A 21,085-nucleotide genomic window follows, 5' to 3' on the forward strand; every position below is an offset into this window, starting at 1 on the left:
GTGTGTGTGTTATTGTCAGTTGGGGACTGGTTTGTGTGTTATGTTAGGTTGGGGACTGGTGTGTGTGTTGTGTTGAGTTGGGGACTGGTGTGTGTGTGTTATGTTGAGTTGGGGACTGCTGTGTGTGTTATGTTGTGTTGGGGACTGGTGTGTGTGTTGTGTTGAGTTGGGGACTGGTGTGTGTGTTATGTTTAGTTGGGGACTGGTGTGTGTGTTATGTTAGGTTGGGGACTGGTGTGTGTGTTATGTTGAGTTGGGGACTGGTGTGCGTGTTCTGTTGAATTTGGGACTGGTGTGTGTGTTATGTTGAGTTGGGGACTGGTGTGTGTGTTATGTTGAGTTGGGGACTGGTGTGTATGATGTGTTGAGTTGGGGACTGCTGTGTGCGTTATGTTGAGTTGGTGACTGGTGTGTGTGTTATGTTGTGTTGGGAACTTGTGTATCTGTTATGTTGGGTTGGGGACTGGTGTGTGTGTTGTGTTGAGTTGGGGACTGGTGTGTGTGTTGTGTTGAGTTGGGGATGGTGTGTGTGATGTGTTGAGTTGGGGACTGATGTGTGTGTTGTGTTGAGTTGGGGACTGGTGTGTGTGTTGTGTTGAGTTGGGGACTGGTGTGTGTGTGTTATGTTGAGTTGGGGACTGGTGTGTGTGTTATGTTGAGTTGGGGGCTGGTGTGTGTTGTGTTCAGTTGGGGGCTGATGTGTGTTATGTTGAGTTGGGGGCTGGTGTGTGTTGTGTTCAGTTGGGGGCTGATGTGTGTTATGTTGAGTTGGGGACTTGGGTGTGTGTTGTGATCAGTTGGGGGCTGATGTGTGTTATGTTGAGTTGGGGGCTGGTGTGTGTTGTGTTCCGTTGGGGGCTGGTGTGTGTTATGTTGAGTTGGGGGATGGTGTGTGTTGTGTTCAGTTGGGGGCTGATGTGTGTTATGTTGAGTTGGGGACTGGGGTGTGTGTTGTGATCAGTTGGGGGCTGATGTGTGTTATGTTGGGTTGGGGACTGGTGCGTGTGATGTTGAGTTGCGGACTGGTGTGTGTTCTGTTCAGTTGGGAACTAGTGTGTGTCTTGTGTTGAGTTGGGGATTGGTGTGTGTGTTGTGTTGGGGACTGGTGTGTGTGTTATGTTGAGATGGGGCCTGACGTGTGTGTTATGTTGAGTTGGTGACTGGTGTGTGTGTTATGTTGAGTTGGGGACTGTTGTGTATGTTATGTTGAGTTGGGGACTGGTGTGTGTGTTATGTTAGGTTGGGGACTGGTGTGTGTGTTGTGTTGGGTTGGGGATTGGTGTGTGTGTTATGTTGAGTTGGGGACTGGTGTGCGTGTTCTGTTGAGTTGGGGACTGGTGTGTGTGTTGTGTTGAGTTGGGGACTGGTGTGTGTTATGTTGAGTTGGTGACTGGTGTGTGTGTTATGTTGTGTTGGGAACTGGTGTATCTCTTATGTTGGGTTGGGGACTGGTGTGTGTGTTGTGTTGGGTTGGGGATTGGTGTGTGTGTTATGTTGAGTTGGGGAGTGGTGTGCGTGTTCTGTTGAGTTGGGGACTGGTGTGTGTGTTGTGTTGAGTTGGGGACTGGTGTGTGTTATGTTGAGTTGGTGACTGGTGTGTGTGTTATGTTGTGTTGGGAACTGGTGTATCTCTTATGTTGGGTTGGGGACTGGTGTGTGTGTTGTGTTGAGTTGGGGACTGGTGTGTGTGTTGTGTTGAGTTGGGGACTGGTGTGTGTGTTGTGTTGAGTTGGGGACTGGTGTATCTGTTATGTTGGGTTGGGGACTGGTGTGTGTGTTGTGTTGAGTTGGGGACTGGTGTGTGTGTTGTGTTGAGTTGGGGACTGGTGTGTGTGTTGTGTTGAGTTGGGGATGGTGTGTGTGATGTGTTGAGTTGGGGACTGATGTGTGTGTTGTGTTGAGTTGGGGACTGGTGTGTGTGTTGTGTTGAGTTGGGGACTGGTGTGTGTGTTGTGTTGAGTTGGGGACTGGTGTGTGTGTTATGTTGTGTTGGGGACTGGTGTGTGTGTTATGTTGTGTTGGGGACTGATGTGCGTGTTATGTTTAATTGGGACTGATGTGCGTGTTATGCTTAATTGGGACTGGTGTGTGTTATGTTGAGTTGGGGACTGATGTGTGTGTTAAGTTGTGTTGGGGACTGGTGTGTGTGTTGTGTTGAGCTGGGGACTGGTGGGTGTGTTATGTTGAGTTGGGGACTGGTGTGTGTGATGTGTTGAGTTGGGGACTGGTGTGTGTGATGTGTTGAGTTGGGGACTGATGTGTGTGTTAAGTTGTGTTGGGGACTGGTGTGTGTGTTGTGTTGAGCTGGAGACTGGTGTGTTCGTTATGTTGAGTTGGGGACTGGTGTATCTGTTATGTTGGGTTGGGGACTGGTGTGTGTGTTATGTTGAGTTGGGGGCTGGTGTGTGTTATGTTGAGTTGGGGACTGGTGTGTGTGTTATGTTGTGTTGGGAACTGGTGTATCTGTTATGTTGGGTTGGGGACTGGTGTGTGTGTTAAGTTGTGTTGGGGACTGGTGTGTGTGTTATGTTGAATTGGGGACTGGTGTGTGTGTGTTATGTTGTGTTGGGGACTGGTGTGTGTGTTCTGTTGGGTTGGGGACTGATGTGCATGTTATGTTTAATTGGGACTGATGTGCGTGTGATGCTTAATTGGGACTGGTGTGTGTTATGTTGAGTTGGGGACTGGTGTGTGTGTTATATTGAGTTGGGGACTGGTGTGTGTGTTGTGTTGGGTTGGGGACTGGTGTGTGTGTTATGTTGAGTTGGGGACTGGTGTGTGTGTTATGTTGAGTTGGGGACTGGTGTGTGTGTGTTGTGTTGGGCTGGGGACTGGTGTGTGTGTTATGTTGAGTTGGGGACTGGTGTGTGTATTATGTTGAGTTGGGGACTAGTGTGTGTTATGTTGAGTTGGGGACTGGTGTGTGTGTTGTGTTGGGTTGGGGACTGGTGTGTGTGTTATGTTGAGTTGGGGACTGGTGTGTGTGTTATGTTGAGTTGGGGGCTGGTGTGTGTTGAGTTGAGTTGGGGACTGGTGTGTGTGTTGTGTTGATTTGGGGACTGATGTGTGTTAAGTCGAGTTGGGGGCTGGTGAGTGTTGTGTTCAGTTGGGGGCTGCTGTGTGTTATGTTGAGTTGGGGACTGGTGTGTGTGTTGTGTTGAGTTGGGGACTGGTGTGTGTGTTATGTTGAGTTGGGGGCTGATGTGTGTTATGTTGAGTTGGGGACTGGGGTGTGTGTTGTGATCAGTTGGGGGCTGATGTGTGTTATGTTGAGTTGGGGGCTGGTGTGTGTTGTGTTCCGTTGGGGGCTGGTGTGTGTTATGTTGAGTTGGGGGCTGGTGTGTGTTGTGTTCAGTTGGGGGCTGATGTGTGTTATGTTGAGTTGGGGACTGGGGTGTGTGTTGTAATCAGTTGGGGGCTGATGTGTGTTATGTTGGGTTGGGGACTGGTGCGTGTGATGTTGAGTTGCGGACTGGTGTGTGTTCTGTTCAGTTGGGAACTAGAGTGTGTGTTGTGTTGAGTTGGGGATTGGTGTGTGTGTTATGTTGAGTTGGGGACTGGGGTGTGTGTTGTGATCAGTTGGGGGCTGATGTGTGTTATGTTGGGTTGGGGACTGGTGCGTGTGATGTTGAGTTGCGGACTGGTGTGTGTTCTGTTCAGTTGGGAACTAGTGTGTGTGTTGTGTTGAGTTGGGGACTGGTGTGTGTGTTGTGTTGGGGACTGGTGTGTGTGTTATGTTGAGTTGGGGACTGGTGTGTGTGTTATGTTGAGTTGGGGACTGGTGTGTGTGTTGTGTTGAGTTGGGGACTGGTGTGTGTGTTCTGTTGAGTTGGGGACTGGTGTGTGTGTTATGTTGAGTTGGGGGCTGGTGTGTGTTGTGTTCAGTTGGGGGCTGATGTGTGTTATGTTGAGTTGGGGGCTGGTGTGTGTTGTGTTCAGTTGGGGGCTGATGTGTGTTATGCTGAGTTGGGGACTGGGGTGTGTGTTGTGATCAGTTGCGGGCTGATGTGTGTTATGTTGAGTTGGGGGCTGGTGTGTGTTGTGTTCCGTTGGGGGCTGGTGTGTGTTATGTTGAGTTGGGGGCTGGTGTGTGTTGTGTTCAGTTGGGAGCTGATGTGTGTTATGTTGAGTTGGGGACTGGGGTGTGTGTTGTGATCAGTTGGGGGCTGATGTGTGTTATGTTGAGTTGGGGGCTGGTGTGTGTTGTGTTCCGTTGGGGGCTGGTGTGTGTTATGTTGAGTTGGGGGCTGGTGTGTGTTGTGTTCAGTTGGGGGCTGATGTGTGTTATGTTGAGTTGGGGACTGGGGTGTGTGTTGTGATCAGTTGGGGGCTGATGTGTGTTATGTTGGGTTGGGGACTGGTGCGTGTGATGTTGAGTTGCGGACTGGTGTGTGTTCTGTTCAGTTGGGAACTAGTGTGTGTCTTGTGTTGAGTTGGGGATTGGTGTGTGTGTTGGGTTGGGGACTGGTGTGTGTGTTGTGTTGGGCTGGGGACTGGTGTGTGTGTTGTGTTGAGTTGGGGACTGGTGTGTGTGTTATGTTTAGTTGGGGACTGGTGTGTGTGTTATGTTAGGTTGGGGACTGGTGTGTGTGTTATGTTGAGTTGGGGACTGGTGTGCGTGTTCTGTTGAGTTTGGGACTGGTGTGTGTGTTATGTTGAGTTGGGGACTGGTGTGTGTGTTATGTTGAGTTGGGGACTGGTGTGTGTGATGTGTTGAGTTGGGGACTGCTGTGTGCGTTATGTTGAGTTGGTGACTGGTGTGTGTGTTATGTTGTGTTGGGAACTGGTATATCTGTTATGTTGGGTTGGGGACTGGTGTGTGTGATGTGTTGAGTTGGGGACTGGTGTGTGTGTTGTGTTGAGTTGGGGATGGTGTGTGTGTTGTGTTGAGTTGGGGACTGGTGTGTGTGTTATGTTGAGTTGGGGGCTGGTGTGTGTTGTGTTCAGTTGGGGGCTGATGTGTGTTATGTTGAGTTGGGGGCTGGTGTGTGTGTTATGTTGAGTTGGGGGCTGGTGTGTGTTGTGTTCAGTTGGGGGCTGATGTGTGTTATGTTGAGTTGGGGGCTGGTGTGTGTTGTGTTCAGTTGGGGGCTGATGTGTGTTATGCTGAGTTGGGGACTGGGGTGTGTGTTGTGATCAGTTGCGGGCTGATGTGTGTTATGTTGAGTTGGGGGCTGGTGTGTGTTGTGTTCCGTTGGGGGCTGGTGTGTGTTATGTTGAGTTGGGGGCTGGTGTGTGTTGTGTTCAGTTGGGAGCTGATGTGTGTTATGTTGAGTTGGGGACTGGGGTGTGTGTTGTGATCAGTTGGGGGCTGATGTGTGTTATGTTGAGTTGGGGGCTGGTGTGTGTTGTGTTCCGTTGGGGGCTGGTGTGTGTTATGTTGAGTTGGGGGCTGGTGTGTGTTGTGTTCAGTTGGGGGCTGATGTGTGTTATGTTGAGTTGGGGACTGGGGTGTGTGTTGTGATCAGTTGGGGGCTGATGTGTGTTATGTTGGGTTGGGGACTGGTGCGTGTGATGTTGAGTTGCGGACTGGTGTGTGTTCTGTTCAGTTGGGAACTAGTGTGTGTCTTGTGTTGAGTTGGGGATTGGTGTGTGTGTTGGGTTGGGGACTGGTGTGTGTGTTGTGTTGGGCTGGGGACTGGTGTGTGTGTTGTGTTGAGTTGGGGACTGGTGTGTGTGTTATGTTTAGTTGGGGACTGGTGTGTGTGTTATGTTAGGTTGGGGACTGGTGTGTGTGTTATGTTGAGTTGGGGACTGGTGTGCGTGTTCTGTTGAGTTTGGGACTGGTGTGTGTGTTATGTTGAGTTGGGGACTGGTGTGTGTGTTATGTTGAGTTGGGGACTGGTGTGTGTGATGTGTTGAGTTGGGGACTGCTGTGTGCGTTATGTTGAGTTGGTGACTGGTGTGTGTGTTATGTTGTGTTGGGAACTGGTATATCTGTTATGTTGGGTTGGGGACTGGTGTGTGTGATGTGTTGAGTTGGGGACTGGTGTGTGTGTTGTGTTGAGTTGGGGATGGTGTGTGTGTTGTGTTGAGTTGGGGACTGGTGTGTGTGTTATGTTGAGTTGGGGGCTGGTGTGTGTTGTGTTCAGTTGGGGGCTGATGTGTGTTATGTTGAGTTGGGGGCTGGTGTGTGTTGTGTTCAGTTGGGGGCTGATGTGTGTTATGTTGAGTTGGGGACTGGGGTGTGTGTTGTGATCAGTTGGGGGCTAATGTGTGTTATGTTGAGTTGGGGGCTGGTGTGTGTTGTGTTCCGTTGGGGGCTGGTGTGTGTTATGTTGAGTTGGGGGCTGGTGTGTGTTGTGTTCAGTTGGGGGCTGATGTGTGTTGTGTTGAGTTGGGGACTGGTGTGTGTGTTATGTTGAGTTGGGGGCTGATGTGTGTTATGTTGAGTTGGGGACTGGTGTGTGTGTTATGTTGAGTTGGGGACTGGTGTGTGTGATATATTGAGTTGGGGACTGATGTGTGTGTTATGTTGAGTTGGGGACTGGTGTGTGTGTTGTGTTGGGTTGGTGACTGGTGTGTGTGTTATGTTGAGTTGGGGGCTGGTGTGTGTGTTCTGTTGAGTTGGGGACTGGTGTGTGTGTTATGTTGAGTTGGGGACTGGTGTGTGTGTTATGTTGAGTTGGGGACTGGTGTGTGTGTTGAGTTGGGGACTGGTGTGTGTGTTATATTGAGTTGGGGACTGGTGTGTGTGTTATGTTGAGTTGGGGACTGGTGCGTGTGTTGTGTTGAGTTGGGGACTGGTGTGTGTGTTATGTTGGGTTGCGGACTGGTTTGTGTGATATATTGCGTTGGGGACTGATGTGTGTGTTATGTTGAGTTGGGGACTTGTATGTGTGTTGTGTTGGGTTGGGGACTGGTGTGTGTGTTATGTTGAGTTGGTGACTGGTGTGTGTGTTATGTTGGGTTGGGGACTGGTGCGTGTGATGTTGAGTTGCGGACTGGTGTGTGTTCTGTTCAGTTGGGAACTAGAGTGTGTGTTGTGTTGAGTTGGGGATTGGTGTGTGTGTTATGTTGAGTTGGGGACTGGGGTGTGTGTTGTGATCAGTTGGGGGCTGATGTGTGTTATGTTGGGTTGGGGACTGGTGCGTGTGATGTTGAGTTGCGGACTGGTGTGTGTTCTGTTCAGTTGGGAACTAGTGTGTGTGTTGTGTTGAGTTGGGGACTGGTGTGTGTGTTGTGTTGAGTTGGGGACTGGTGTGTGTGTTCTGTTGAGTTGGGGACTGGTGTGTGTGTTATGTTGAGTTGGGGGCTGGTGTGTGTTGTGTTCAGTTGGGGACTGGTGTGTGTGTTGTGTTGGGCTGGGGACTGGTGTGTGTGTTATGTTGAGTTGGGGACTGGTGTGTGTATTATGTTGAGTTGGGGACTAGTGTGTGTTATGTTGAGTTGGGGACTGGTGTGTGTGTTGTGTTGGGTTGGGGACTGGTGTGTGTGTTATGTTGAGTTGGGGACTGGTGTGTGTGTTATGTTCAGTTGGGGGCTGCTGTGTGTTATGTTGAGTTGGGGACTGGTGTGTGTGTTGTGTTGAGTTGGGGACTGGTGTGTGTGTTATGTTGAGTTGGGGGCTGATGTGTGTTATGTTGAGTTGGGGACTGGGGTGTGTGTTGTGATCAGTTGGGGGCTGATGTGTGTTATGTTGAGTTGGGGGCTGGTGTGTGTTGTGTTCCGTTGGGGGCTGGTGTGTGTTATGTTGAGTTGGGGGCTGGTGTGTGTTGTGTTCAGTTGGGGGCTGATGTGTGTTATGTTGAGTTGGGGACTGGGGTGTGTGTTGTAATCAGTTGGGGGCTGATGTGTGTTATGTTGGGTTGGGGACTGGTGCGTGTGATGTTGAGTTGCGGACTGGTGTGTGTTCTGTTCAGTTGGGAACTAGAGTGTGTGTTGTGTTGAGTTGGGGATTGGTGTGTGTGTTATGTTGAGTTGGGGACTGGGGTGTGTGTTGTGATCAGTTGGGGGCTGATGTGTGTTATGTTGGGTTGGGGACTGGTGCGTGTGATGTTGAGTTGCGGACTGGTGTGTGTTCTGTTCAGTTGGGAACTAGTGTGTGTGTTGTGTTGAGTTGGGGACTGGTGTGTGTGTTGTGTTGGGGACTGGTGTGTGTGTTATGTTGAGTTGGGGACTGGTGTGTGTGTTATGTTGAGTTGGGGACTGGTGTGTGTGTTGTGTTGAGTTGGGGACTGGTGTGTGTGTTCTGTTGAGTTGGGGACTGGTGTGTGTGTTATGTTGAGTTGGGGGCTGGTGTGTGTTGTGTTCAGTTGGGGGCTGATGTGTGTTATGTTGAGTTGGGGGCTGGTGTGTGTTGTGTTCAGTTGGGGGCTGATGTGTGTTATGCTGAGTTGGGGACTGGGGTGTGTGTTGTGATCAGTTGCGGGCTGATGTGTGTTATGTTGAGTTGGGGGCTGGTGTGTGTTGTGTTCCGTTGGGGGCTGGTGTGTGTTATGTTGAGTTGGGGGCTGGTGTGTGTTGTGTTCAGTTGGGAGCTGATGTGTGTTATGTTGAGTTGGGGACTGGGGTGTGTGTTGTGATCAGTTGGGGGCTGATGTGTGTTATGTTGAGTTGGGGGCTGGTGTGTGTTGTGTTCCGTTGGGGGCTGGTGTGTGTTATGTTGAGTTGGGGGCTGGTGTGTGTTGTGTTCAGTTGGGGGCTGATGTGTGTTATGTTGAGTTGGGGACTGGGGTGTGTGTTGTGATCAGTTGGGGGCTGATGTGTGTTATGTTGGGTTGGGGACTGGTGCGTGTGATGTTGAGTTGCGGACTGGTGTGTGTTCTGTTCAGTTGGGAACTAGTGTGTGTCTTGTGTTGAGTTGGGGATTGGTGTGTGTGTTGGGTTGGGGACTGGTGTGTGTGTTGTGTTGGGCTGGGGACTGGTGTGTGTGTTGTGTTGAGTTGGGGACTGGTGTGTGTGTTATGTTTAGTTGGGGACTGGTGTGTGTGTTATGTTAGGTTGGGGACTGGTGTGTGTGTTATGTTGAGTTGGGGACTGGTGTGCGTGTTCTGTTGAGTTTGGGACTGGTGTGTGTGTTATGTTGAGTTGGGGACTGGTGTGTGTGTTATGTTGAGTTGGGGACTGGTGTGTGTGATGTGTTGAGTTGGGGACTGCTGTGTGCGTTATGTTGAGTTGGTGACTGGTGTGTGTGTTATGTTGTGTTGGGAACTGGTATATCTGTTATGTTGGGTTGGGGACTGGTGTGTGTGATGTGTTGAGTTGGGGACTGGTGTGTGTGTTGTGTTGAGTTGGGGATGGTGTGTGTGTTGTGTTGAGTTGGGGACTGGTGTGTGTGTTATGTTGAGTTGGGGGCTGGTGTGTGTTGTGTTCAGTTGGGGGCTGATGTGTGTTATGTTGAGTTGGGGGCTGGTGTGTGTTGTGTTCAGTTGGGGGCTGATGTGTGTTATGTTGAGTTGGGGACTGGGGTGTGTGTTGTGATCAGTTGGGGGCTAATGTGTGTTATGTTGAGTTGGGGGCTGGTGTGTGTTGTGTTCCGTTGGGGGCTGGTGTGTGTTATGTTGAGTTGGGGGCTGGTGTGTGTTGTGTTCAGTTGGGGGCTGATGTGTGTTGTGTTGAGTTGGGGACTGGTGTGTGTGTTATGTTGAGTTGGGGGCTGATGTGTGTTATGTTGAGTTGGGGACTGGTGTGTGTGTTATGTTGAGTTGGGGACTGGTGTGTGTGATATATTGAGTTGGGGACTGATGTGTGTGTTATGTTGAGTTGGGGACTGGTGTGTGTGTTGTGTTGGGTTGGTGACTGGTGTGTGTGTTATGTTGAGTTGGGGGCTGGTGTGTGTGTTCTGTTGAGTTGGGGACTGGTGTGTGTGTTATGTTGAGTTGGGGACTGGTGTGTGTGTTATGTTGAGTTGGGGACTGGTGTGTGTGTTGAGTTGGGGACTGGTGTGTGTGTTATATTGAGTTGGGGACTGGTGTGTGTGTTATGTTGAGTTGGGGACTGGTGCGTGTGTTGTGTTGAGTTGGGGACTGGTGTGTGTGTTATGTTGGGTTGCGGACTGGTTTGTGTGATATATTGCGTTGGGGACTGATGTGTGTGTTATGTTGAGTTGGGGACTTGTATGTGTGTTGTGTTGGGTTGGGGACTGGTGTGTGTGTTATGTTGAGTTGGTGACTGGTGTGTGTGTTATGTTGGGTTGGGGACTGGTGCGTGTGATGTTGAGTTGCGGACTGGTGTGTGTTCTGTTCAGTTGGGAACTAGAGTGTGTGTTGTGTTGAGTTGGGGATTGGTGTGTGTGTTATGTTGAGTTGGGGACTGGGGTGTGTGTTGTGATCAGTTGGGGGCTGATGTGTGTTATGTTGGGTTGGGGACTGGTGCGTGTGATGTTGAGTTGCGGACTGGTGTGTGTTCTGTTCAGTTGGGAACTAGTGTGTGTGTTGTGTTGAGTTGGGGACTGGTGTGTGTGTTGTGTTGGGGACTGGTGTGTGTGTTATGTTGAGTTGGGGACTGGTGTGTGTGTTATGTTGAGTTGGGGACTGGTGTGTGTGTTGTGTTGAGTTGGGGACTGGTGTGTGTGTTCTGTTGAGTTGGGGACTGGTGTGTGTGTTATGTTGAGTTGGGGGCTGGTGTGTGTTGTGTTCAGTTGGGGGCTGATGTGTGTTATGTTGAGTTGGGGGCTGGTGTGTGTTGTGTTCAGTTGGGGGCTGATGTGTGTTATGCTGAGTTGGGGACTGGGGTGTGTGTTGTGATCAGTTGCGGGCTGATGTGTGTTATGTTGAGTTGGGGGCTGGTGTGTGTTGTGTTCCGTTGGGGGCTGGTGTGTGTTATGTTGAGTTGGGGGCTGGTGTGTGTTGTGTTCAGTTGGGAGCTGATGTGTGTTATGTTGAGTTGGGGACTGGGGTGTGTGTTGTGATCAGTTGGGGGCTGATGTGTGTTATGTTGAGTTGGGGGCTGGTGTGTGTTGTGTTCCGTTGGGGGCTGGTGTGTGTTATGTTGAGTTGGGGGCTGGTGTGTGTTGTGTTCAGTTGGGGGCTGATGTGTGTTATGTTGAGTTGGGGACTGGGGTGTGTGTTGTGATCAGTTGGGGGCTGATGTGTGTTATGTTGGGTTGGGGACTGGTGCGTGTGATGTTGAGTTGCGGACTGGTGTGTGTTCTGTTCAGTTGGGAACTAGTGTGTGTCTTGTGTTGAGTTGGGGATTGGTGTGTGTGTTGGGTTGGGGACTGGTGTGTGTGTTGTGTTGGGCTGGGGACTGGTGTGTGTGTTGTGTTGAGTTGGGGACTGGTGTGTGTGTTATGTTTAGTTGGGGACTGGTGTGTGTGTTATGTTAGGTTGGGGACTGGTGTGTGTGTTATGTTGAGTTGGGGACTGGTGTGCGTGTTCTGTTGAGTTTGGGACTGGTGTGTGTGTTATGTTGAGTTGGGGACTGGTGTGTGTGTTATGTTGAGTTGGGGACTGGTGTGTGTGATGTGTTGAGTTGGGGACTGCTGTGTGCGTTATGTTGAGTTGGTGACTGGTGTGTGTGTTATGTTGTGTTGGGAACTGGTATATCTGTTATGTTGGGTTGGGGACTGGTGTGTGTGATGTGTTGAGTTGGGGACTGGTGTGTGTGTTGTGTTGAGTTGGGGATGGTGTGTGTGTTGTGTTGAGTTGGGGACTGGTGTGTGTGTTATGTTGAGTTGGGGGCTGGTGTGTGTTGTGTTCAGTTGGGGGCTGATGTGTGTTATGTTGAGTTGGGGGCTGGTGTGTGTTGTGTTCAGTTGGGGGCTGATGTGTGTTATGTTGAGTTGGGGACTGGGGTGTGTGTTGTGATCAGTTGGGGGCTAATGTGTGTTATGTTGAGTTGGGGGCTGGTGTGTGTTGTGTTCCGTTGGGGGCTGGTGTGTGTTATGTTGAGTTGGGGGCTGGTGTGTGTTGTGTTCAGTTGGGGGCTGATGTGTGTTGTGTTGAGTTGGGGACTGGTGTGTGTGTTATGTTGAGTTGGGGGCTGATGTGTGTTATGTTGAGTTGGGGACTGGTGTGTGTGTTATGTTGAGTTGGGGACTGGTGTGTGTGATATATTGAGTTGGGGACTGATGTGTGTGTTATGTTGAGTTGGGGACTGGTGTGTGTGTTGTGTTGGGTTGGTGACTGGTGTGTGTGTTATGTTGAGTTGGGGACTGGTGTGTGTGTTCTGTTGAGTTGGGGACTGGTGTGTGTGTTATGTTGAGTTGGGGACTGGTGTGTGTGTTATGTTGAGTTGGGGACTGGTGTGTGTGTTGAGTTGGGGACTGGTGTGTGTGTTATATTGAGTTGGGGACTGGTGTGTGTGTTATGTTGAGTTGGGGACTGGTGCGTGTGTTGTGTTGAGTTGGGGACTGGTGTGTGTGTTATGTTGGGTTGCGGACTGGTTTGTGTGATATATTGCGTTGGGGACTGATGTGTGTGTTATGTTGAGTTGGGGACTTGTATGTGTGTTGTGTTGGGTTGGGGACTGGTGTGTGTGTTATGTTGAGTTGGTGACTGGTGTGTGTGTTATGTTGGGTTGGGGACTGGTGTGTGTGATATATTGAATTGGGGACTGGTGTGGGTGTTATGTTGAGTTGGGGGCTGATGTGTGTTATGTTGAGTTGGGGACTGGTGTGTGTGTTATGTTGAGTTGGGGACTGGTGTGTGTGTTATGTTGAGTTGGGGGCTGATGTGTGTTATGTTGAGTTGGGGACTGGTGTGTGTGTTACGTTGAGTTGGGGACTGGTGTGTGTGTGTTATGTTGAGTTGGGGACTGATGTGTGTGTTATGTTGAGTTGGGGACTGGTGTATGTGTTGTGTTCAGTTGGGGGCTGGTGTGTGTTGTGTTGAGTTGGGGGCTGATGTGTGTGTTTTGTTGAGTTGGGGACTGATGTGTGTGTGTTGTGTTGAGTTGGGTACTGGGGTGTGTTGTGTGATCAGTTGGGGGCTGATGTGTGTTATGTTGGTTTGGGGGCTGGTGCGTGTTATGTTGAGTTGCGGACTGGTGTGTGTTCTGTTCAGTTGGGAACTAGTATGTGTGTTGTGTTGAGTTGGGGACTGGTGTGTGTGTTGTGTTGGGGACTGGTGTGTGTGTTATGTTGAGTTGGGGACTGGTGTGTGTGTTGTGTTGGGGACTGGTGTGTGTGATGTTGTGTTGGGGACTGGTGTGTGTGTTATGTTGAGTTGGGGACTGGTGTGTGTGTTATGTTGTGTTGGGGACTGGTGTGTGTGCTGTGTTGAGTTGGGGACTGGTGTGTGTGTTATGTTGAGTTGGGGACTGGTGTGTGTGTTGTGTTGAGTTGGGGACTGGTGTGTGTGTTATGTTGAGTTGGGGACTGGTGTGTGTGATGTTGTGTTGGGGACTGTTGTGTATGTTATGTTGAGTTGGGGACTGGTGTGTGTGTTATGTTAGGTAGGGGACTGGTGTGTGTGTTGTGTTGGGTTGGGGATTGGTGTATCTCTTATGTTGGGTTGGGGACTGGTGTGTGTGTTGTGTTGGGTTGGGGACTGGTGTGTGTGTTGTGTTGAGTTGGGAACTGGTGTGTGTTATGTTGAGTTGGTGACTGGTGTGTGTGTTATGTTGTGTTGGGAACTGGTGTATCTCTTATGTTGGGTTGGGGACTGGTGTGTGTGTTGTGTTGAGTTGGGGACTGGTGTGTGTGTTGTGTTGAGTTGGGGACTGGTGTGTGTGTTGTGTTGAGTTGGGGACTGGTGTATCTGTTATGTTGGGTTGGGGACTGGTGTGTGTGTTGTGTTGAGTTGGGGACTGGTGTGTGTGTTGTGTTGAGTTGGGGACTGGTGTGTGTGTTGTGTTGAGTTGGGGATGGTGTGTGTGATGTGTTGAGTTGGGGACTGATGTGTGTGTTGTGTTGAGTTGGGGACTGGTGTGTGTGTTGTGTTGAGTTGGGGACTGGTGTGTGTGTTGTGTTGAGTTGGGGACAGGTGTGTGTGTTATGTTGTGTTGGGGACTGGTGTGTGTGTTATGTTGTGTTGGGGACTGATGTGCGTGTTATGTTTAATTGGGACTGATGTGCGTGTTATGCTTAATTGGGACTGGTGTGTGTTATGTTGAGTTGGGGACTGATGTGTGTGTTAAGTTGTGTTGGGGACTGGTGTGTGTGATGTGTTGAGTTGGGGACTGGTGTGTGTGTTGTGTTGAGCTGGGGACTGGTGGGTGTGTTATGTTGAGTTGGGGACTGGTGTGTGTGATGTGTTGAGTTGGGGACTGATGTGTGTGTTAAGTTGTGTTGGGGACTGGTGTGTGTGTTGTGTTGAGCTGGGGACTGGTGGGTGTGTTATGTTGAGTTGGGGACTGGTGTGTGTGATGTGTTGAGTTGGGGACTGATGTGTGTGTTAAGTTGTGTTGGGGACTGGTGTGTGTGTTGTGTTGAGCTGGGGACTGGTGTGTGTGATGTGTTGAGTTGGGGACTGGTGTGTGTGTTAAGTTGTGTTGGGGACTGGTGTGTGTGTTGTGTTGAGCTGGGGACTGGTGGGTGTGTTGTGTTGAGTTGGGGACTGATGTGTGTGTTAAGTTGTGTTGGGGACTGGTGTGTGTGTTGTGTTGAGCTGGGGACTGGTGGGTGTGTTATGTTGAGCTGGGGACTGGTGTGTGTGATGTGTTGAGTTGGGGACTGATGTGTGTGTTAAGTTGTGTTGGGGACTGGTGTGTGTGTTGTGTTGAGCTGGGGACTGGTGTGTTCGTTATGTTGAGTTGGGGACTGGTGTGTGTGTTATGTTGTGTTGGGAACTGGTGTATCTGTTATGTTGGGTTGGGGACTGGTGTGTGTGTTAAGTTGTGTTGGGGACTGGTGTGTGTGTTATGTTGAGTTGGGGACTGGTGTGTGTGTGTTATGTTGTGTTGGGGACTGGTGTGTGTGTTCTGTTGGGTTGGGGACTGATGTGCATGTTATGTTTAATTGGGACTGATGTGCGTGTGATGCTTAATTGGGACTGGTGTGTGTTATGTTGAGTTGGGGACTGGTGTGTGTGTTATATTGAGTTGGGGACTGGTGTGTGTGTTGTGTTGGGTTGGGGACTGGTGTGTGTGTTATGTTGAGTTAGGGACTGGTGTGTGTGTTATGTTGAGTTGGGGACTGGTGTATCTGTTATGTTGGGTTGGGGACTGGTGTGTGTGTTGTGTTGAGTTGGGGACTGGTGTATCTGTTATGTTGGGTTGGGGACTGGTGTGTGTGTTGTGTTGAGTTGGGGACTGGTGTGTGTGTTGTGTTGAGTTGGGGACTGGTGTGTGTGTTGTGTTGAGTTGGGGATGGTGTGTGTGATGTGTTGAGTTGGGGACTGATGTGTGTGTTGTGTTGAGTTGGGGACTGGTGTGTGTGTTGTGTTGAGTTGGGGACTGGTGTGTGTGTTGTGTTGAGTTGGGGACAGGTGTGTGTGTTATGTTGTGTTGGGGACTGGTGTGTGTGTTATGTTGTGTTGGGGACTGATGTGCGTGTTATGTTTAATTGGGACTGATGTGCGTGTTATGCTTAATTGGGACTGGTGTGTGTTATGTTGAGTTGGGGACTGATGTGTGTGTTAAGTTGTGTTGGGGACTGGTGTGTGTGATGTGTTGAGTTGGGGACTGGTGTGTGTGTTGTGTTGAGCTGGGGACTGGTGGGTGTGTTATGTTGAGTTGGGGACTGGTGTGTGTGATGTGTTGAGTTGGGGACTGATGTGTGTGTTAAGTTGTGTTGGGGACTGGTGTGTGTGTTGTGTTGAGCTGGGGACTGGTGGGTGTGTTATGTTGAGTTGGGGACTGGTGTGTGTGATGTGTTGAGTTGGGGACTGATGTGTGTGTTAAGTTGTGTTGGGGACTGGTGTGTGTGTTGTGTTGAGCTGGGGACTGGTGTGTGTGATGTGTTGAGTTGGGGACTGGTGTGTGTGTTAAGTTGTGTTGGGGACTGGTGTGTGTGTTGTGTTGAGCTGGGGACTGGTGGGTGTGTTGTGTTGAGTTGGGGACTGATGTGTGTGTTAAGTTGTGTTGGGGACTGGTGTGTGTGTTGTGTTGAGCTGGGGACTGGTGGGTGTGTTGTGTTGAGCTGGGGACTGGTGTGTGTGATGTGTTGAGTTGGGGACTGATGTGTGTGTTAAGTTGTGTTGGGGACTGGTGTGTGTGTTGTGTTGAGCTGGGGACTGGTGTGTTCGTTATGTTGAGTTGGGGACTGGTGTGTGTGTTATGTTGGGTTGGGGACTGGTGTGTGTGTTAAGTTGTGTTGGGGACTGGTGTGTGTGTTATGTTGAGTTGGGGACTGGTGTGTGTGTGTTATGTTGTGTTGGGGACTGGTGTGTGTGTTCTGTTGGGTTGGGGACTGATGTGCATGTTATGTTTAATTGGGACTGATGTGCGTGTGATGCTTAATTGGGACTGGTGTGTGTTATGTTGAGTTGGGGACTGGTGTGTGTGTTATATTGAGTTGGGGACTGGTGTGTGTGTTGTGTTGGGTTGGGGACTGGTGTATCTGTTATGTTGGGTTGGGGACTGGTGTGTGTGTTAAGTTGTGTTGGGGACTGGTGTGTGTGTTATGTTGAGTTGGGGACTGGTGTGTGTGTGTTATGTTGTGTTGGGGACTGGTGTGTGTGTTCTGTTGGGTTGGGGACTGATGTGCATGTTATGTTTAATTGGGACTGATGTGCGTGTGATGCTTAATTGGGACTGGTGTGTGTTATGTTGAGTTGGGGACTGGTGTGTGTGTTATATTGAGTTGGGGACTGGTGTGTGTGTTATATTGAGTTGGGGACTGGTGTGTGTGTTGTGTTGGGTTGGGGACTGGTGTGTGTGTTATGTTGAGTTAGGGACTAGTGTGTGTGTTATGTTGAGTTGGGGACTGGTGTATCTGTTATGTTGGGTTGGGGACTGGTGTGTGTGTTGTGTTGAGTTGGGGACTGGTGTATCTGTTATGTTGGGTTGGGGACTGGTGTGTGTGTTGTGTTGAGTTGGGGACTGGTGTGTGTGTTGTGTTGAGTTGGGGACTGGTGTGTGTGTTGTGTTGAGTTGGGGATGGTGTGTGTGATGTGTTGAGTTGGGGACTGATGTGTGTGTTGTGTTGAGTTGGGGACTGGTGTGTGTGTTGTGTTGAGTTGGGGACTGGTGTGTGTGTTGTGTTGAGTTGGGGACAGGTGTGTGTGTTATGTTGTGTTGGGGACTGGTGTGTGTGTTATGTTGTGTTGGGGACTGATGTGCGTGTTATGTTTAATTGGGACTGATGTGCGTGTTATGCTTAATTGGGACTGGTGTGTGTTATGTTGAGTTGGGGACTGATGTGTGTGTTAAGTTGTGTTGGGGACTGGTGTGTGTGATGTGTTGAGTTGGGGACTGGTGTGTGTGTTGTGTTGAGCTGGGGACTGGTGGGTGTGATATGTTGAGTTGGGGACTGGTGTGTGTGATGTGTTGAGTTGGGGACTGATGTGTGTGTTAAGTTGTGTTGGGGACTGGTGTGTGTGTTGTGTTGAGCTGGGGACTGGTGGGTGTGTTATGTTGAGTTGGGGACTGGTGTGTGTGATGTGTTGAGTTGGGGACTGATGTGTGTGTTAAGTTGTGTTGGGGACTGGTGTGTGTGTTGTGTTGAGCTGGGGACTGGTGTGTGTGATGTGTTGAGTTGGGGACTGGTGTGTGTGTTAAGTTGTGTTGGGGACTGGTGTGTGTGTTGTGTTGAGCTGGGGACTGGTGGGTGTGTTGTGTTGAGTTGGGGACTGATGTGTGTGTTAAGTTGTGTTGGGGACTGGTGTGTGTGTTGTGTTGAGCTGGGGACTGGTGGGTGTGTTATGTTGAGCTGGGGACTGGTGTGTGTGATGTGTTGAGTTGGGGACTGATGTGTGTGTTAAGTTGTGTTGGGGACTGGTGTGTGTGTTATGTTGAGCTGGGGACTGGTGTGTTCGTTATGTTGAGTTGGGGACTGGTGTGTGTGTTATGTTGGGTTGGGGACTGGTGTGTGTGTTAAGTTGTGTTGGGGACTGGTGTGTGTGTTATGTTGAGTTGGGGACTGGTGTGTGTGTGTTATGTTGTGTTGGGGACTGGTGTGTGTGTTGTGTTGAGCTGGGGACTGGTGTGTTCGTTATGTTGAGTTGGGGACTGGTGTGTGTGTTATGTTGGGTTGGGGACTGGTGTGTGTGTTAAGTTGTGTTGGGGACTGGTGTGTGTGTTATGTTGAGTTGGGGACTGGTGTGTGTGTGTTATGTTGTGTTGGGGACTGGTGTGTGTGTTCTGTTGGGTTGGGGACTGATGTGCATGTTATGTTTAATTGGGACTGATGTGCGTGTGATGCTTAATTGGGACTGGTGTGTGTTATGTTGAGTTGGGGACTGGTGTGTGTGTTATATTGAGTTGGGGACTGGTGTGTGTGTTGTGTTGGGTTGGGGACTGGTGTGTGTGTTATGTTGAGTTAGGGACTGGTGTGTGTGTTATGTTGAGTTGGGGACTGGTGTGTGTGTTGTGTTGGGCTGGGGACTGGTGTGTGTGTTATGTTGAGTTGGGGACTGGTGTGTGTGTTGTGTTGGGTTGGGGACTGGTGTGTGTGTTATGTTGAGTTGGGGACTAGTGTGTGTTATGTTGAGTTGGGGACTGGTGTGTGTGTTGTGTTGGGTTGGGGACTGGTGTGTTTGTTTTGTTGAGTTGGGGACTGGTGTGTGTGTTATGTTGAGTTGGGGGCTGGTGTGTGTTGAGTTGAGTTGGGGACTGGTGTGCGTGTTGTGTTGATTTGGGGACTGATGTGTGTTAAGTCGAGTTGGGGGCTGGTGAGTGTTGTGTTCAGTTGGGGGCTGCTGTGTGTTATGTTGAGTTGGGGACTGGTGTGTGTGTTGTGTTGAGTTGGGGACTGGTGTGTGTGTTATGTTGAGTTGGGGGCTGATGTGTGTTATGTTGAGTTGGGGACTGAGGTGTGTGTTGTGATCAGTTGGGGGCTGATGTGTGTTATGTTGAGTTGGGGGCTGGTGTGTGTTGTGTTCCGTTGGGGGCTGGTGTGTGTTATGTTGAGTTGGGGGCTGGTGTGTGTTGTGTTCAGTTGGGGGCTGATGTGTGTTATGTTGAGTTGGGGACTGGGGTGTGTGTTGTGACCAGTTGGGGGCTGATGTGTGTTATGTTGGGTTCGGGACTGGTGCGTGTGATGTTGAGTTGCGGACTGGTGTGTGTTCTGTTCAGTTGGGAACTAGAGTGTGTGTTGTGTTGAGTTGGGGGTTGGTGTGTGTGTTATGTTGAGTTGGGGACTGGGGTGTGTGTTGTGATCAGTTGGGGGCTGATGTGTGTTATGTTGGGTTGGGGACTGTTGCGTGTGATGTTGAGTTGCGGACTGGTGTGTGTTCTGTTCAGTTGGGAACTAGTGTGTGTGTTGTGTTGGGGACTGGTGTGTGTGTTATGTTGAGTTGGGGACTGGTGTGTGTGATATATTGAGTTGGGGACTGGTGTGCGTGTTCTGTTGAGTTGGGGACTGGTGTGTGTGTTATGTTGAGTTGGGGGCTGGTGTGTGTTGTGTTCAGTTGGGGGCTGATGTGTGTTATGTTGAGTTGGGGGCTGGTGTGTGTTGTGTTCAGTTGGGGGCTGATGTGTGTTATGTTGAGTTGGGGACTGGGGTGTGTGTTGTGATCAGTTGCGGGCTGATGTGTGTTATGTTGAGTTGGGGGCTGGTGTGTGTTGTGTTCCGTTGGGGGCTGGTGTGTGTTATGTTGAGTTGGGGGCTGGTGTGTGTTGTGTTCAGTTGGGAGCTGATGTGTGTTATGTTGAGTTGGGGACTGGGGTGTGTGTTGTGATCAGTTGGGGGCTGATGTGTGTTATGTTGAGTTGGGGGCTGGTGTGTGTTGTGTTCCGTTGGGGGCTGGTGTGTGTTATGTTGAGTTGGGGGCTGGTGTGTGTTGTGTTCAGTTGGGGGCTGATGTGTGTTATGTTGAGTTGGGGACTGGGGTGTGTGTTGTGATCAGTTGGGGGCTGATGTGTGTTATGTTGGGTTGGGGACTGGTGCGTGTGATGTTGAGTTGCGGACTGGTGTGTGTTCTGTTCAGTTGGGAACTAGTGTGTGTCTTGTGTTGAGTTGGGGATTGGTGTGTGTGATGGGTTGGGGACTGGTGTGTGTGTTGTGTTGGGCTGGGGACTGGTGTGTGTGTTGTGTTGAGTTGGGGACTGGTGTGTGTGTTATGTTTAGTTGGGGACTGGTGTGTGTGTTATGTTAGGTTGGGGACTGGTGTGTGTGTTATGTTGAGTTGGGGACTGGTGTGCGTGTTCTGTTGAGTTTGGGACTGGTGTGTGTGTTATGTTGAGTTGGGGACTGGTGTGTGTGTTATGTTGAGTTGGGGACTGGTGTGTGTCATGTGTTGAGTTGGGGACTGCTGTGTGCGTTATGTTGAGTTGGTGACTGGTGTGTGTGTTATGTTGTGTTGGGAACTGGTGTATCTGTTATGTTGGGTTGGGGACTGGTGTGTGTGTTGTGTTGAGTTGGGGATGGTGTGTGTGATGTGTTGAGTTGGGGACTGGTGTGTGTGTTGTGTTGAGTTGGGGACTGGTGTGTGTGTGTGTTATGTTGAGGTGGGGACTGGTGTGTGTGTTATGTTGAGTTGGGGGCTGGTGTGTGTTGTGTTCAGTTGGGGGCTGATGTGTGTTATGTTGAGTTGGGGGCTGGTGTGTGTTGTGTTCAGTTGGGGGCTGATGTGTGTTATGTTGAGTTGGGGACTGGGGTGTGTGTTGTGATCAGTTGGGGGCTGATGTGTGTTATGTTGAGTTGGGGGCTGGTGTGTGTTGTGTTCCGTTGGGGGCTGGTGTGTGTTATGTTGAGTTGGGGGCTGGTGTGTGTTGTGTTCAGTTGGGGGCTGATGTGTGTTGTGTTGAGTTGGGGACTGGTGTGTGTGTTATGTTGAGTTGGGGGCTGATGTGTGTTATGTTGAGTTGGGGACTGGTGTGTGTGTTATGTTGAGTTGGGGACTGGTGTGTGTGATATATTGAGTTGGGGACTGATGTGTGTGTTATGTTGAGTTGGGGACTGGTGTGTGTGTTATGTTGAGTTGGGGACTGGTGTGTGTGTTGTGTTGGGTTGGTGACTGGTGTGTGTGTTATGTTGAGTTGGGGACTGGTGTGTGTGTTCTGTTGAGTTGGGGACTGGTGTGTGTGTTATGTTGAGTTGGGGACTGGTGTGTGTGTTATGTTGAGTTGGGGACTGGTGTGTGTGTTGAGTTGAGGACTG

The sequence above is a fragment of the Scyliorhinus torazame genome, chromosome 4, assembly GCF_047496885.1.
Source record: "Scyliorhinus torazame isolate Kashiwa2021f chromosome 4, sScyTor2.1, whole genome shotgun sequence".
Taxonomy (NCBI): domain Eukaryota; kingdom Metazoa; phylum Chordata; class Chondrichthyes; order Carcharhiniformes; family Scyliorhinidae; genus Scyliorhinus; species Scyliorhinus torazame.